Source organism: Chlorocebus sabaeus, chromosome 13 (genome assembly GCF_047675955.1).
Source record: "Chlorocebus sabaeus isolate Y175 chromosome 13, mChlSab1.0.hap1, whole genome shotgun sequence".
Classification (NCBI taxonomy): domain Eukaryota; kingdom Metazoa; phylum Chordata; class Mammalia; order Primates; family Cercopithecidae; genus Chlorocebus; species Chlorocebus sabaeus.
Window position 1 is genome coordinate 85,868,182 of NC_132916.1, and position 5,183 is coordinate 85,873,364.

At 47.7% G+C, this 5,183-nt stretch overlaps 1 pseudogene; it reads right to left on the reverse strand.

The window, feature by feature from the left end:
- Nucleotides 1–987: 987 nt before the first annotated feature.
- LOC103240109 (COP9 signalosome complex subunit 1-like) lies at nucleotides 988–4,649 on the reverse strand (annotated as a pseudogene).
- Nucleotides 4,650–5,183: the final 534 nt, after the last annotated feature.

Consider the following 5,183-nt stretch of genomic DNA (forward strand, 5'->3'; position numbering starts at 1 on the left):
GAGGCAAGAAAGAGAAAGGAAAGGAAAAAAGACTTCTAAGAAAGCATGAGTGATTTTTATCAAAAGTGTAGGTTTATGTACATTTTTACATGTATGTACATATATAAAGAATTTTTTAATGAAATTGAAAAAGTGATAGATATCTCTCAGAATTTGGAAGAGGTATTAATGAGACTTTTATAATTTACTCTATATAGTTGTGAATTGTTTGAAACTCAAAAATTAAGAATGCAGTCATTTATATTACTTGCAAATAAAAATTAGATATGAAAATGAGGACTCAGACCTCATTAACCAAAAGCAATAACTTACTAAATTCTATCCTGTCTTAGAGTTTTGGTCTTTTCCTATAATTATTCCCTTAAAACTTTCTCGTCATTATTCTTTATTTTAAAAAGAGATTTCCTCTGCAGGTAGAGATCTGGAAAAAAATAAATAAATAAAGGATTCCTTTAGCACTTAAAAAAAAAACTATAGCTTCTATTTTATATAAAAACCCTGAGATGGGTAAGCTAACTCATGTCAGTCTTACTCCTATTTGGCAGTACTAAACTATATAATACTGCTTTTTGCCACTATCTCTTTAAAATGTGGAAATTATTATTTTTAAATAGCAAGGAAAACTGAGCTTAGCCTACATCAAAAACAAAAATACAATCTTACATACTAGAATACAAGACATTTTGTCCTTTAGACAACTAGTCCGTTTTCTAAAAATAACTACTTTTTACCATTAAATGAATGTGGGTCTTAGAACTATTACTGAATTTTCTTTTATTATCAAATACAAATCTAGCATATCCTATGTAAAAAGCTGATGGCCCTTTTCTGCATATTATTTCAGATCTTGTCTTTCTATCTCCACAAGGATTTTCTATATATTTCTCATAAACAAGAAACTCCACATATTTACTACTTACCTTATGGGTGAACAAAAAAATCACGATTGGGTTCGCAGAACCTTGAAGTTGCACCGTGTGTGGCTCATTAGTGGAAAAATTGCTGCTGGTTGCAGATATAAAGGCTCTGATCAGGTGGCTGTGGGGCTCTAATCCAGAATGAGCACAGTTATTTTGATCAATGGAGTTTAACCTAGTCCTCTCCCAAGGTTCAAAATGTCCTCTGGTGCTTTGCAATTTTCTTACAGTATTTTTTTTCTAATTGATATCAAGCTGGGATCTCTCCTGGTATATCATATTTGGAAACGAAACGTAAAACAAATGAGAATTTTCCTTTTGCGTTGGTGAATGCATACAGTGATTTATGTTTGGGTGCATTTCTTTCAGTCTGTTGATTGTTCTAGGAATCGATGCTCGTAGATCAATGAGTCATGTCCGATTTCATAAACAAGTGCCTGGGGTGAGTCTGGCCTCATAAATGCGGACAAATAATAATGGAGTGGCAATCAAACCTAAAGTCTTATTGCAAATCATGACATGTTGAAAGAAGAAACACCTCAAAAAGAGAATAAACATTTTTAGGGTCGTGTGTGATGGTTCACGCCTATAATATCAGCACTTTGGGAGGCCAAGGCAGAAGGATTGCTTGAGGCCAGGAGTTGGAGACCAGCCTGAGTAACATAGTGAGACCCCCGTCGTTACCAAAAAAAAAAATAAAAATTAATAAGGTATTGTGGTGCATGCCTGTAGTCTTAGCTACTCAGGAGGCTGAGGAGGGAAGATAACGTTAACCCAGGAGTTCAAGGAGGCTGCAGTGCTATGATTGCACCACCGCATTCCAGCCTTGGTGACAGAGCAAGACTCTGTCTCAAAAAAAAAAAAAAAAAAAAAAAAAAAAGAGAAAAGAAAAAGAAAGAAAAGAAAAAGGTCAGCACTTGGTGGCTTATGCCTGTAATCCCAGCACTTTGGGAGGCCTCAAGCAGATCGCTTGAGCCCGGGAGTTCGAGACTAGCCTGAACAACATTGCAAAACCCCATCTCTACAAAACAATACAAAATTAGCTGGGCATGGTGGTGTGCACCTGTAGTTCCAGCTACTCGGGAGGCTGAGGTGGAAGGATTGCTTGAGCCCAGGAGGTGGAGGCTGCAGTGAGCCCAGATCACGACACTGCACTCCAACCTGGGCAAAAGAGCAAGACTCCGTCTCAAAAAAAAAAAAAAAAAAAAAAAAAAAGAAAGAAAAAAAGAAAAAGAAAAAAAGTAAACCTTTCCTCCTCTTCTTCTTCTTCTAAAGAAGAAGAAGAAAAAAAACCCTCCTCTCCTCCTCTCTTCTTCTTCTTCTTCTTCCTCCTCCTCCTCTTCCTCTTCCTCTTCCTCTTCCTTTTCTTCCCCCTTCCCCTCTCCCTCTCCCTCTCCCTCCTTCTCTTCCTCCTCCTTGGAAAAGTAGGTTTCCGAGAGGTGGTGCCGCCTCAGCGCTGCACAGCCTGCTCTCTAGGTACAGCCACCCACGTGGTCAAGCGCTACAGGACCCACCTTCCAGGATGGCTAGCGGCCGCCTGCCTTCCAGGCCCCAGCACAGGACACACGGGGTACGAGGGCACACAGGGTGCGAGGGCACACGGGATGCGAGGGCACACAGCAGCCAGGCCTTTCACTGGGCCGCGAGCTGCCTCGAGGTGAACAGGTCCGTGGGGGCGGGAGGGTGTGCAGACATCCGGAGGCTGAGGGCCGCCCCTCAGAAGCTGGTGTTCATTGGGACTGGCTGTTGGCCGGAGTCGCTACCCCGGCTCCCTTCTCCGGGAGGGATTTCACGTGGATCTGGTTGCGCAGCACAGCGACCCTCACCATCCGGCCTTGGGCGCTGTGCTGAAACTCCCGCGATTCGCAGAGACTTCTCGAAGGTGGTGCTTGCGCTGATCCACATTCTCCCGGATGTGCTGCCTCAGCTCACCCTCCCGCGCTGCCACCGCGGGGCTGAGGGCGTGGCCATCCTGTGTGTGTTGAGGGCGCAGTTGCGAATCTAGGCGTACAGGGTCCTGACGGCGGGGCGGTGGGGGTGTGGGGGTGGGGGAGGTACACATGTCCGAGTGCAGGTTGTCCTACATTTCCTCCTTTTTTGTTTTTTTGGTGACAGAGTCTCGCTTTGTCTCCCAGGCTGGAGTGCCGCGGCGCGATCTCGGCTGACTGCAACCTCTGCCTCCCAGGCTCAGGCAATTTTGCCTCGGCCTCCCGAGTAGCTGGGATTACAGGCGGGCACCACCACAACCGGCTACTTTTTGTATTTTTTAGTAGAGACGGGATTTCGCCATGTTGACCCAACTGGTCTCAAACTTCTGGCCTCAAGACTCAAGGTGGCCACATCGTCCAGCATCTTCAGACATGAGGCACACTTGGACTCGTGGAATTTGAAGCCGAGGTGTCCAACCTGCGGCTCCAACTCCAAGAACAACTTGAAGGAGCTGCTGGAGATGAGGTGGCGCTGCAGCTCCTGCCGGTCGAAGGTGGCCAAGGCGCACAGGCCCCCAAAGACGGCCTCGTTGCTGGGGGACAGCAGCTCGGGGACGTCACAGTGATCAAGCCGAGCCAGCAGGAAGCATTTGGCAGCCTTCTTGTACTTCCTCGCGGCCAGCTCCGCCAAGCCTGCAGAGCATGGGAGTTCGGTGAGGACCGCCTGCGCCTGGTTGGTTGCCCCGCTGTCCTCGCTGCTCGGCAATCTGCAGGATGGACTCCGCCTTGCAGACGCGGCTCAGCACGTAAGGCCAATGTTGCAAGTAGACGCTGACCTTGAAGACATTGAGGACATGTTGATGGCGTGCTTGGCGCTGCTGCAGTAGCCTCAGGCCGTGAGTGACACTTGAGGGCATTGCTGAATCATCGTGGCCACGACTGCTGCGCTCCTTGGTGGAGTTGCCCTTGTAGTTCTTCAGGTCTGCGTTCGGCTTCTCCAGCTTCAGCAGGGCCTTCTTCTGAGTGGCCTCCACCCAGGCCGTGTCCAGGGGCAGGGGCTCCACGCCACTTTCGGGGATGGCGTCAGGTGAGTTCCGCAGATTCCTGGTGGCCTCCAAGAGCTTCCGGTGGACCTCTTCGTACAGGTCCACGTTAAAGATTATCTGCAGGAAGGAGAGTGCCATCTTCAGGGCCTCCGCCCGCAGCAAGGGGCGGTAGTCAGCCAGCAATAAACTGCAGCGGCTCGGTGCGCATCCGGCAGCTGCAGCTGCCAATGCACTGCTCCAGTTCCAGGGTGGGGTCCACCACGTAGTTGACGTCGGGTGCATTCTGCAGGTCCTCCGGGGGATCCTTGTAGACTTGCATGGGCACCACGGACGCCTCTTTAGAGCAGCGTACAGGACGACAAGCTGGCCCTCAAGATTAAGTTCCTGGCCGTGCGGGGCAGGAGGTCACACCTACAGCAAATTTTATTGTGTGTGTGTGTGTTTTTAATGAAGTGGAGTCTTCCTCTGTCACTCAGGCTGGGGTACAGTGGCGCTCACTGCAACCTCTGCCTCCCGGGTTCAAGCGATTACCCTGCCTCAGCCTCCTGAGTAGCTGGGATTACAAGCATGTGCCACCACGCCCGGCTAATTTTTGTATTTTTAGTAGAGACGGGGTTTCACCATGTTGGCCAGACTGCTCTCGAACTCCTGGCCTCAAGTGATGTGCCCTCCTCAGCCTCCGAAAATGCTGGGATTACAGCCATGAGCCACTGCGCTGAGCCCCTACTCAAATCAAGCACCTGAACCATCAGCGGCATCTTGCACCTGCCCCGCCACAGCATGCCGTCCATTTCTGTGCCAATACTATTATTATTATTATTATTATTATTATTATTATTATTATTTTAAAGATAGGGTCTTGCTCTGTTGCCCAAGCTGGACTCCAACTCCTGGGCTCAAGTGATCCTCTTACCTCAGCCTCCTGAGTAGCTGGGACTACAGGTGTGTGTCACCATTCTTGTTGTAGCAATACTCTATCAGGTCAAAACAAACGACTCAAGAAAGTATTTTTCTTTTTAAATAGAGAATCCGGAAGCCAATAGTAACCTTAGAAACCTAGGTCTGATTTTTTAGAGAAAGAATGAGAATTCCAGAGAGGTCAAACGACTTGCCCAATGCTGATAGACCAGGTCTCCAAACTCTCAGTGTGCAGCATCTTTCACTAATCACATCTCAAGCATATAATCTTCTTGCCATCTTAGAGGTGTTGACTGCAAGGGCATCACTAGAATCCAATGAGGGTTTCAGATCACGGCTCTGAGGCACATTTCTAAGCTTGCTCTTTTTCATAT